The sequence below is a fragment of the Castanea sativa genome, chromosome 3 (assembly GCF_040712315.1).
Source record: "Castanea sativa cultivar Marrone di Chiusa Pesio chromosome 3, ASM4071231v1".
Classification (NCBI taxonomy): domain Eukaryota; kingdom Viridiplantae; phylum Streptophyta; class Magnoliopsida; order Fagales; family Fagaceae; genus Castanea; species Castanea sativa.
In genome coordinates, this window is record NC_134015.1 from 26,360,355 (window position 1) to 26,371,928 (window position 11,574).

Sequence of the window (11,574 nt, forward strand, 5' to 3'; positions counted from 1 at the left end):
AACCTTTAATACTAAGCTAAAGGATACAGTCTTTGTCATCATGACAGATGTGACCACACCAATAACATATATTTGGTAGCTGTTCATACAAAAATGCAGCCCATCCATCCTCCTTCTGCTCCCATGAGATTTTCCTCCCCCTACATAGAGGCTTGGTGATGTCCACCTCAACTCAAACTCTCATAAAACTTCCACATTTCATCTCTCCCATATCCGTTGGTTCTACGACTACTCCTAATGTTTCACCAATTCTGATTGCCGCTGCAACCGTTAAAAGGGATAACGGAAGATTGTGAATTTGAACCCAGAAAGCTGTCCTCTCAAAGAGCAGTTCATGAAGTGGAACAAAGCCATCATACCTCTGGAAGGCAACTAGATGTCTATCAAAAGCCCACGGTTCTCCTTGAAGCACCTTCTCAACATCCACTTCCAACTCAAATTCAAACAAAAGTACATTGTCACCTCCAACACTTACCTCGAATTTGCCTTTCATACGCCACAAAGGGCGAAACGTCTTAGCCACTGCTTCTATGTTTAACGTCTTTTGAGTGAAAATTTTCGCAGCCAAAACAGAATCTAGTTTCTTCATGTCCCTAGTCAAGTCCACCTTATTCCCTTCAATTTCCGATAATGAAAGTTTCTTCCACCTTTTTGCTAATTCCTCCATCTTGCTCTACCAAACTATCAATCATCCAAAAATAGAGGGAAAAAGCACTATCAAGTTAAAACAACAGCCCTACAAGTAACGTAGTTACTTAAGGGAACTCAGCATCCTTCTCAAGGAGAAGGGAAACCCTATGCTACAGAGGAGAGAGTGTAGACACTACTCCCTTCTGAGAACGCTCTACATATCAATTTTGAATCTTCATAAAAAAGTTTTGATAGTCATTACAAATTTTGAAGTTAAAGAGAAAGAATTGAAATAAACAATCATCTAATGTATCTAAGCATGGCAATTATTTATTAAGAACAAGGCATAATAAAACACGCTAAACATATTCATGCATCAAACAATAACATACAAATTAATGGAAAAAGAAACAAAAGAAAAACAGAATACCTCTTGCTCTTCTAATGAAAGAATATTTTAGAAATCAAAGAATTTTGTTCACCTCTTTGAAGTCTAAAATACTTTGCTTACAAAAAGGAAGTTCCTAAAGCAAAAGCCTCCAGAACGTCTTTAACGTAACGGGAATAGAAAAGTCGGAAAAGAAGAGCCCTTAATTCTTTTTTTTTCCCTCTATTTATAGAGCTTGGGATGCTTAAAAAATAAGTTGAATGAGATCAAATACAAATTGGAACGTGCCCTTATCTCTAAAAATCCGAAAAAGACAAGCTTTATCTCAATCAGGGGGTCCTCAAGCCGAGCCAAAAGTTTTGACCAATCAGCACTTGCCATGTGCCGATTGGCACTCCAAGAGTGCCGAATGGCCCTCTTGGGCGCCAGGTTCGTGTTTGAGTTTTGGTCCAATTTGGACTCCTTTTTTGAGGATTTTTGAGCTGGGAATCACACCTAGACGCATTTTTAATCCGTATTATAAAAATTAATCCATTTTTTTTGATATTCAGGTCTTTAAAATCATAATTATCTTGTAGATAAATATTCCAAAAAGACTTGATTATCCACAATTTCTTTATTATCTGATTATCCACTTTATTCCCATGCAAGCAGGCCTATTTTTTACACTAACCAACAACTAATCACAAAATTATTTAATTAATTTTAATTTTTTTACCAATCAGAATTAATTTAAATTAATCATGCGTGATCGGTTCCTCCCAAACACAATGCATGCAGACCGTGAAAACTTGATCTTGTGATATCTTTCAATCCGACGGTCCGATTTGAAAATCGGGCATACCGTCGCGACCATTAGAATTTTAAGATCGTTTTTATGATATGCAATGAATGAATTAATGTATATAATGCAACTATAAATTTTGGGTATGTGAATGGTCATTCTAGCCATCTTCCAAGATTAAATTATGGGTGCAAAATCAAATGTTTACAATCATTTTCCAATCAACCTTAATAATATTTTCTGCACTTTATTTTAATGCCATTTAAATTTCCACACTCTAAATTTCAGCTCTTTACTTTTATGTCATTTAAATTTCAGCTCTTTACTTTTATGTTTTTTTTTTTTTTTTGCTCTTTACTTTATTGTCATTTAAATTTTCATAGTTTACTTGTTATTCATTTTTCTGCACTTTACTTTTGCTCCTTTACCTTTGTCATCAATAATATTGCCTAAAATAAAATTGCTTCGGTAAAACAATTTCTTTATACACTTTTCGAAGGAAATGCTTTTCAAAATAAGGTTTCCGTTTCCCCCCTTTTTCTAAGAAAAACGTTACTTCAAAACAAAGATCTTTCAAAAAAAGTCTTTCTTTTTAAAAAAGGTTTCTTTCAAAAAATCCCATTTTCTTTAAGGGAAAAAAAACTATTTCTAAAATAGATTTTTTTAAAAAAATGTTTTCTCATTTTCTTGCAAAAATCAGAAAATTTTGTCTAAAATTTGTTTTCAAAAAATGTTTTTACCACATTAGATTTTTCTTCACAAAATATGCTTTCTTCTTTTTCTTAAAAAAAAAAAACGAAAATCATGGTTCTTTTTTTAAAAAAATATTTTTACCACGGTGAAATATGCTTTTAAAAAGAATGTTTGATTTTTCATACCAAATCCAAAAAATTGTGTTAAAAAAATTCAAGAATGTTTTTACCACATTGGAATTTCTTTCAAATTTATATATATATATATATATATATATATATATATATATATATATATATATATATATATATATGTATGTGTGTGTGTGTATCTTTTGAACAAGTAAAGTCTTTTGAAATTTGGCTTTGCATAAAAATCATGGGATTCTTTTTGGATCCTAAAACTCTATTTCTTTCAAAGTAAAAACCCATGAACCTTCTTTTTAGAAATCTTTTTAACTTAAATCTTTTTTTTTTAATCATGTCACTTGTGGGGAGTGAAACGACCCCGGTGGGTATATGGGCCTTTGGGCCATGCTAAGGAGGGCCAACCTGCTCCTGGGTTAAGATTTTGTTAGTACTACGGGTCGGCCCATACGCCGAGGATCCGAGGATTCTTCCGAGGGGTGATTTTCTCGTCGGACGGATATGGGAGAACCAGGGACTTCATTATAAAGGTTAAGGGACGACTCGGTGAAGACCAATGGTTAAAAGGGGTGAATCCTTGAATATCCTAGAAGCACCGATATTTGAGAAATACCAAAGATAAAGGCTGCCACTTCCGCATTAAAGACTCTGCACCTACCTCCCTGGCCGCATTAATGGGGAAGTGACCCCTGAACAGTGGAAAGGAAACTTCTGGTCACTATCCAGAGGCACTAAGGAGAAAAATATCTAGGGGGAAGGGGGTGAGAACAACACGTGGACAAAGTATCAGAAAGAGAAGTATTTAAAGGGGAACTTAGAACAATAGAAAGGGGGGCTTCTTTTTGTAACAGAAAAAAAAAGAAAAAGAAAGAAAAGAGAAACAATAGAAAGGGAGTTCTCGGCTTACGTCCGAGGAGATTTATTTGCAATAATTATTTGTTGTTAATAAATGTTTTTAGCTTTGGAATTGTTATCAAATCCCCAATACTTCTAACCTAGGTTTCAAGCCCACACTCTAGAAATTTATATTGTTGAAGGCTCATTGGGCCTGAGCCCGTGATTGTCTTTGGGTCCAGGTGCAATTGTGCACTTACAATTGGCGCCGTCTGTGGGAAACCTAGTCTAGAAGAGGTGGGGATAGGATGGCAGGCTTAGGTTCTCACCATGCAGAATCACAAGGATCACAACCGGAAGATCATTTTGAACGTCTTGAACGTCGAAGCGATCGTGAGGGAAGTGTCCATACAGAATACCCAGGCGCTAGCCATACTCATGGTGGGGGTAGCACCACCCACGAGGAGGGTTCTAAATCCATGCAGAAGGAAATCAATCGTTTGAAGAGAAAGTTACGCCGTGCTAAACGTAGGTTTTCACCGTCCTCATCTAATCCTTCCTCAGAGGAGGATAGGGGAGGTGGCTACAGCTCAAGGTCGCGCTCCCCCACCAGTGCAACGTCCTCCGGTGAGGAGGACGACCAGCCAACTCGCAGACGTAAGAAGCTTCATTCTAGGGGCTTAGGCAACGATGCTATGAGTAGGGCGTTGCACCGACTCTCTAAATCTCCGTTTACACGGAGGATTGAGAAAGGAAGGCTTCCTAGGAGGTTTAACCAGCCCACTTTTACCATCTACAATGGCCGGACTGATCCGGTGGAGCACGTGAGTCACTTTAACTAGAGGATGGCGGTGCACTCTCACAACGAGACCCTGATGTGTAAAGTTTTCCCCTCTAGCCTGGGACCTGTTGCTATGAGGTGGTTCAACGGCCATAAATCGGGGTCTATAGGTTCGTTTAGGGAGCTTACTAGAGCATTCGCTTCGCGGTTCATTACGTGTAGCAGAGTACCTCGGCCATTGGACTCGCTGTTATCCATGACCATGAGGGAAGGGGAGACGTTGAAAGCATACTCCGACCGTTACTGGGAGACATTTAATGAAATAGATGGTGACTTTGATGAGGTGGCGCTTAATACCTTTAAGGTAGGCCTTCCTACTGACCACGACCTGAGAAAGTCTTTGACTAAAAAGCCCGTCCGCAGTGTACGTCGCCTCATGGACCGTATTGACGAGTACAAGAGAGTGGAGGAAGACCAATAGCAAGGAAAGGGTAAGGAGAAGGTTATCCCGCAGGAGAGAAGGGATTTCAGGTCGGACAGATACCACAATAACAGGCCGAGGAGAGATTACGTTGGGTAGTCCGGCTCGGCAGCACCTTAGGCCGTGAACACTATGTTCCGAGAACCAGTACATCAGCTGTTGGAGAAAGTTCGTAAGTAACCCTTCTTCAAATGGCCTGGTAAGATGGCAGGAGACCCTGCGAAGAGGAATCAGAACCTTTTTTGCCAATACCATCAGGATGTGGGCCACACTACCGAGAATTGTCGGACCCTTTGGAGCCACTTGGAGCAGCTTGTCAGTGAAGGAAAACTGAAGCAACACTTGTGCCAACCTAGCGGGCCGGGCAGTCAATCTGGCTCAAACAATCAGAGGAATAATTTATCTCGGCCGGCTTTAGGAACAATTAATGTTATTTTTGCTGCACCTGGCCGGACCGGTTCGGCTCCCACCAGGGTGATGGCAGTTTCCCATTCTCAGGCCGAGGAGGCAGGCTGCAGGCCAAAGAGGTTGAGGGCCATTTTGCCCGTCTTGGGATTCTCCGAGGAGGATAAGGTTGGTACCATTCAACCTCATGATGATGCTCTTGTGGTCACTCTTAGGATAGGGAATTATGATGTGAAGAGGGTGATGATAGATCAGGGCAGCGGTGCAGATATCATGTACCCTGATCTGTTTACAGGGTTAAGATTGAAGCTGGAGGATCTTACTCCCTATGACTCGCCACTTATAAGCTTTGAGGGGAGAGCTGTTGTGCCGAGGGGACAGATCCGTTTGCCCGTTCAATCCGGATTAGAAACGGTGGAAGTGGATTTCATTGTCGTTGATGCGTACTCTCCATACACGGCCATCCTTGCCAGACCTTGGCTGCACGCTCTGGGGGCTGTGTCCTCTACCTTGCATGTTAAAGTTAAATTCCCCTCGGGGGAATGTGTTGAGGAGATCCTCGGCAGCCAATCGGTGGCCAGGCAGTGCATATCGGCTGCAGTACTGCATCAGACAGAAGCCGAGTCTTCGGCTTTAATCACCAAAGACTTATAGCAGTTAACAGCTCCTGATGCATCTGGAATGGTGACAGAAGAGGAGACACATTGTGAAGAGTTAGAGAAGTTTCCAGTAGCCGATGACCCAGAGAGGTTCTTCCAAGTCGGCATACTTTTGCCACACCAAGAGAAGATCGAATTGTTAGAATTTCTGAAGGACAATATTGATGTTTTTGCGTGGGATCCTTATGAAGCTCCAGGCGTCGATCCGAGCTTCATTTGTCATCATTTAAATGTCAACCCAGCTATTGTTCCGAGAAGGCAGCCACCTCGGCGTTCTTCCAGAGAACATTCCGAGGCTGTGAAGGAAGAGGTGCTTAAACTCAAGAGGGCTGGGGCTATCAAAGAAGTTTTCTACCCCGAGTGGTTGGCCCATACAGTTGTTGTTAAAAAGAAGAATGGAACGTGGAGGGTATGTGTGGACTTTACGATACGAACAAGGCATGTCCCAAAGATTCGTTCCCAATGCCGCGTATTGATCAGGCGATGGATGCCAGCATCGGACATCCTCGGATGAGTTTTACGGGACGCCTTCCGGGGTTACCACCGGATTCCTTGGCATTGGAGGATCGAGAAGACTTCCTTCATTACTCCGACCGGGAATTATCATTATAAGGTCATGCCATTTGGTTTGAAGAATGCGGGGCTACCTACCAAAGGATGATGACTAGAATGTTCGAACAAAGCAAGGGAAGACCGTTGAAGTGTATGTGGATGATATGGTGGTTAAGAGCAAAACAATACCCTCGCACGTGAGAGACACAGGCGACACCTTTCGAGGTGTTAAGAAAGTACAAGCTGCGCCTTAATGCCTCAAAATGCTCTTTCGGCGTTGGGTACGGAAAGTTTTTGGGGTACATGATCACTCATAGAGGCATAGAGGTAAACCCGGCACGGAGTTAAGGCTATTCGGGACTTGCGGCCTCCTCGGAACCCAAAGGAAATCCGAGAAATTAACCGGAATGATTGCCGCCTTGAACGGATTTATATCTCGGTCGAGTGGCCGATGTCGTCCTTTCTTTCGGTTGTTGAACAAGTGGAAAGGGTTTCAATGGACCGAGGAATTTGCGAGTTAGCTTTCCAACGGCTTAAGCGATATCTCTCTCGGCCACCCATTCTCTCTCGCCGGAGGCACATGAGATTTTGTACGCTTATTTGGCCGTGGCCGTCCACGCGGTCAGCCTTGTCCTCATAAGGGATGATAACGGTGTGCAAAGACCGGTATATTACGTTAGTAAGTCTTTAAATGATGCCGAGGTGCGTTATCTACCCTTGGAGAAAGCGCTTCTGGCTGTAGTTCATGCCACACGAAAGCTTCCTCATTATTTTCAGTCCCATATTGTGGTGGTTCTTACCCAATTGCCTCTCAAGGCAGTGCTATGTAGCGCTGATTACTCGGGCAGGGTAGCAAAATGGGGAACCATTTTGGGAGCCTTTGATGTTAAGTACAAGCCTCGTACCTCGGTGAAGGGCTAGGTTCTCGCTGACTTGGTGGCAGAGTTTACCGAACCATTGCTAGAAGAAACTCCAAAAGAAGCACACATGGATGAAAAATCAGTTGGTGTGATCACAGCTGCAATGCCTCCGATTTGGAAAGTGTATGTGGATGGGGCGGCTAATTAGAGAGGGTCTGGTGTTGGACTTGTTCTAACGTCCCCTGAGGGAATTGTCTTCAAAAAATCTTTGAGATTGGCATTCTCGGCTACTAACAATGAGGCCGAATATGAAGCAGTCTTGGTAGGCATGCAGATGGTACGTAGGATGGGTGGAAAGGAAATCCATGTGTTCTCGAACTCTCAGTTAGTGGTCGGCCAAGTGATGGGGACCATGGAGGCTAGAGACCCCAGAATGCAGGAATATTTGGTCCAGGTCAAGCGTCAGCAAGCTGAATTTAACTCCTTCGTCTTAGCTCATATCTCTAGGAGTGCAAACACCCATGCAGATTCTTTGGCTACGTTGGCGACATCCTCGGCTCAGGACTTGCCCAGGGTTATCCTCGTGGAGGATTTGTTGGAGCCAACTCTTACCGTCATTAGTACAGTTCACATTCATCTGATAAGGCCTGGACCTAGTTGGATCGACCCGGTTATAGCTTTTCTTAGGAATGATATCCTTCCTGAGGACAAATGCGAAGCGAGAAAAGATACGTCGAAAGGCGCCACGTTTCTGGTTGTCCAGGGACCGGAAGGCTGTACAAACGATCCTTCTCGGGACCGTACTTGTTGTGTGTGCACCACCGAATCAACGGAAACATTGCGGAGGAACTGCATGAGGGAATTTGTGGAAGCCACACTTTGGGGAAGGTCCTTAGCCCATAGAGCTCTAACTCGGGGTTATTGGTGGCCCAATATGCGAGAGAGAGGCTCGGGACTATGCCGAGAAAATGTGATCAATGCCGGAGGTTCGCCCCTAATATTCATCAACCGAGTGGGGTTCTTAACCCTCTCTCTCCGGTCCTTGGCCCTTTGCCCAATGGGGATTGGATATAGTGGGGCAATTTCCGAGAGGCTGCAGAAACAAAAGATGGCTTCTTGTGGGAACGATTATTTCACTAAATGGGTTGAGGCCGAGCCCTTAGCAAATATCGAGAGATGTTGATTCCAATAAATTTATCCGGAAAAATATTGTCACCCATTCGGTATACCACACACACTTATCTCAGACAATGGCGTTCAATTTGACAGCAAGGCCTTTAGGCAATATTGTGGTGACATGGGTATCATAAATAGATACTCCACCCCAGCTTATCCACAGGGAAATGGGCAGGCCGAGGCCGTTAATAAGGTCATAGTCAGTGGGCTTAAGAAAAGGTTGGACGATGCAAAAGGCAGATGGGTAGAAGAACTCCCTCATGTTCTGTGGACGTATCGGACCACACCGCGCAGGTCCACGGGAGAAACGCCATTCTCTATGACTTATGGAGCCGAGGCGGTGATACCCTTAGAATTTGGCTTTCCCACCCTGAAGACGAGTTCTTTTAACCCCCAGAGCAACGATGGACTCCTGGAGAAAGATCTTGACTTACTTGAAGAACGACGCGAGGCAGCCATGGTTCAGATGGCTTATTATCAACAAAAACTTAAACGGGGATATGATGCCCACGTGAAGCTAAGGCCACTAGCGCCTGGGGATCTCGTATTAAGAAAGGTTGTGGGCACTTCAAGGAACCCAGCTTGGGGTAAGCTCAGACTAAACTGGGAAGGCCCCTATCGAATTGTTTCAGTAGCAGGTATAGGGTCGTACCGGCTAGCTGATCTAGATGAAAGAATTGTACCACGCCCATGGAATGTAAATAACCTGCGAAGGTATTATTATTAATAAAGTGTGTTTTTGTTTGTAATCAGTTCAAAGTTGTAAATACCGCAGGATTTTCCAACTACTATCCATAAGAATCAAACAGAAACTTGGTTAAGTGTAGTCCTCGGACCACAAACCTTGTGGAAATTGATGTCTTTTCATTTGTTAAACAGAACCTTAGTTATGCCGGGTCCTCGGACCTCCTACTTTGGGAAAATTAACATTTGAAGTTACTACTCTTAAGAATCAAACAGAAACTTGGTTAAGTGTAGTCCTCGGACCACAAACCTTGTGGAAATTGATATATTTTCATTTGTTAAACAGAACCTTAGTTATGCCGGGTCCTCGGACCTCCTACTTTGGGAAAATTAACATTTGAAGTTACTACTCTTAAGAATCAAACAGAAACTTGGTTAAGTGTAGTCCTCGGATCACAAACCTTGTGGAAATTGATATCTTCTCATTTGTTAAACAGAACCTTAGTTATGCCGGGTCCTCGGACCTCCTACTTTGGGAAAATTAACATTTGAAATTACTACTCTTAAGAATCAAACAGAAACTTGGTTAAGTGTAGTCCTCGGACCACAAACCTTGTGAAAATTGATATCATATCACAAGTTAAAACGAACCATATCTATTCCGAGTCCTAAGAACTCCTTCTATGGGAAAATTAACATTTGAAGTTACTACTCTTAAGAATCAAACAGAAACTTGGTTAAGTGTAGTCCTCTGACCACAAACCTTGTGGAAATTGATATCTTTTCATTTGTTAAGCAGAACCTTAGTTATGCCGGGTCCTCGGACCTCCTACTTTGGGAAAATTTACGTTTGAAGTTACAACTGTTAAGAATCAAACAGGAACTTGTCTAAGTACAGTCCTCGGACCGCAAATCTTGTCACTGTTCTTATTCTTATCATATGTTATAGGGAAATTATTATCTCTCCATTCGTTAATTTGGATCTTAAGTTCTTCATTTTTGAGTGACAAATCAATTCTTGTGAGGTTATGTGAGTTATCTACTTTACAAAGGTTTACCATCTAAGGTTATGTGAGTTATCTACACTGTGACATTATTTAATATCTAAGGTTATGTGGCAATTTAGAAGTCCTAATGGTTTGCATGGTGGAGTCATATTTATTCTGTTTTCCCTGTCAACTATTTGTTATTGTGAACTTTCGTGGCGAACCCAAGAAGAATAAAGCAAAACAAAGGCAACAATATTGAAAGCCGAATAAAAATGTTTTTCATTAATTATATACAAGGAAGGGGAGTACAAAAAAAATTCCTAGACTAGGCCCTAAACTAGGGAAGGGGGGTCTTGGTGGGAGCTGCTGCCAGCCTCAGTACTCTTCAATTCCAGCTCAAAGGTGGACAAGACTTGTTTCCCTTTGTCTGTTGAAGGAATGAGGGGCTCCACGCTCTGGATCTGCCCCTTCTCGGCACCACCGCATTCGTCCTTCTCTTTATGGGAACCTTCAGGTTCTGTAGGAGCAGGAACGAGCTCTTCCACCACAGGAGGAAGGGCAGAGAGGCTGCAACAGAAGGGTCTTCAATTTCCTGTATGTCTAGGGGAAGCCAAATGTTCTCGGGCTTCCTCAGTTCGGAAACTTGAGGAACCCCTGCTGCATTCATGGCCTCCCCCTAGACCTGCTTGCAGTACTCACGGCACAAGGCCGCAAAAGCCTCTGTCAGCTCCTCTTGCGTTTTGGTAACCCCCTCCTGATAACTGGCCTTCTTAGCGGCCTCCAAGGCGTGCTTGTGGGCGTGAGCTTCCTCTTTCGCCCGTGTAAGCTCCTTTTCCAAGTCGGAGCGTGCCTGTTGGACTTGGGCAAGCTCGTCATCCTTTTGACAGAGGAGCTTACGCTGCCCCTCCACTTGACTCCCCATCGTCTTCAAGCTGGCCTTGTCGCCGTCTCTCTCTCTTTTCAGGTCGGCCAGCTGTGAAGTGAGCTTCCCTTTCTCTGCGGGGCACAGTCCAGAGACCTTTCTGCCTCTTGTCTTAACTCCTGCTCCATCCCAGCGCGCTTTCGAGAATCCTCCACGAACTTCTCGGCCGCAAAAACCTCTTGGATGGACTGCAAAAATGTTAGGAGGGTCAATGCAGTAAAGTGTTTATAAATAAATACAGAATATAAGTGCGAGGTAGAACTTACTAGAGCTAAACCCCTTTTCAGTGAGAGGAACAGCTGCGGCTGGCCCATCTTCTCCAAGGATTCCATATCCTTGGGCAACAGAAGAGGACGCTCCAACACCTCGGCTAGATGGTGGGCGTGGCCTTGTTGGACTGCCCTGATGCTGGAGTGGCAGGGAATAGGGGCGCCGTCCAGCCTCAAGTCAGGAGACCAGGTGGCTGGTGCTCGTCGCACCTCGGCCACTTCCCTAATCTCCCCACTCTCAACTGAGCGGGCACGCCCTTTGCCTTTGTCCGGCTTCTGTTGTTGGGCCAACGGCGGTTGCTGTTTTAGTTTTTTTGCTTT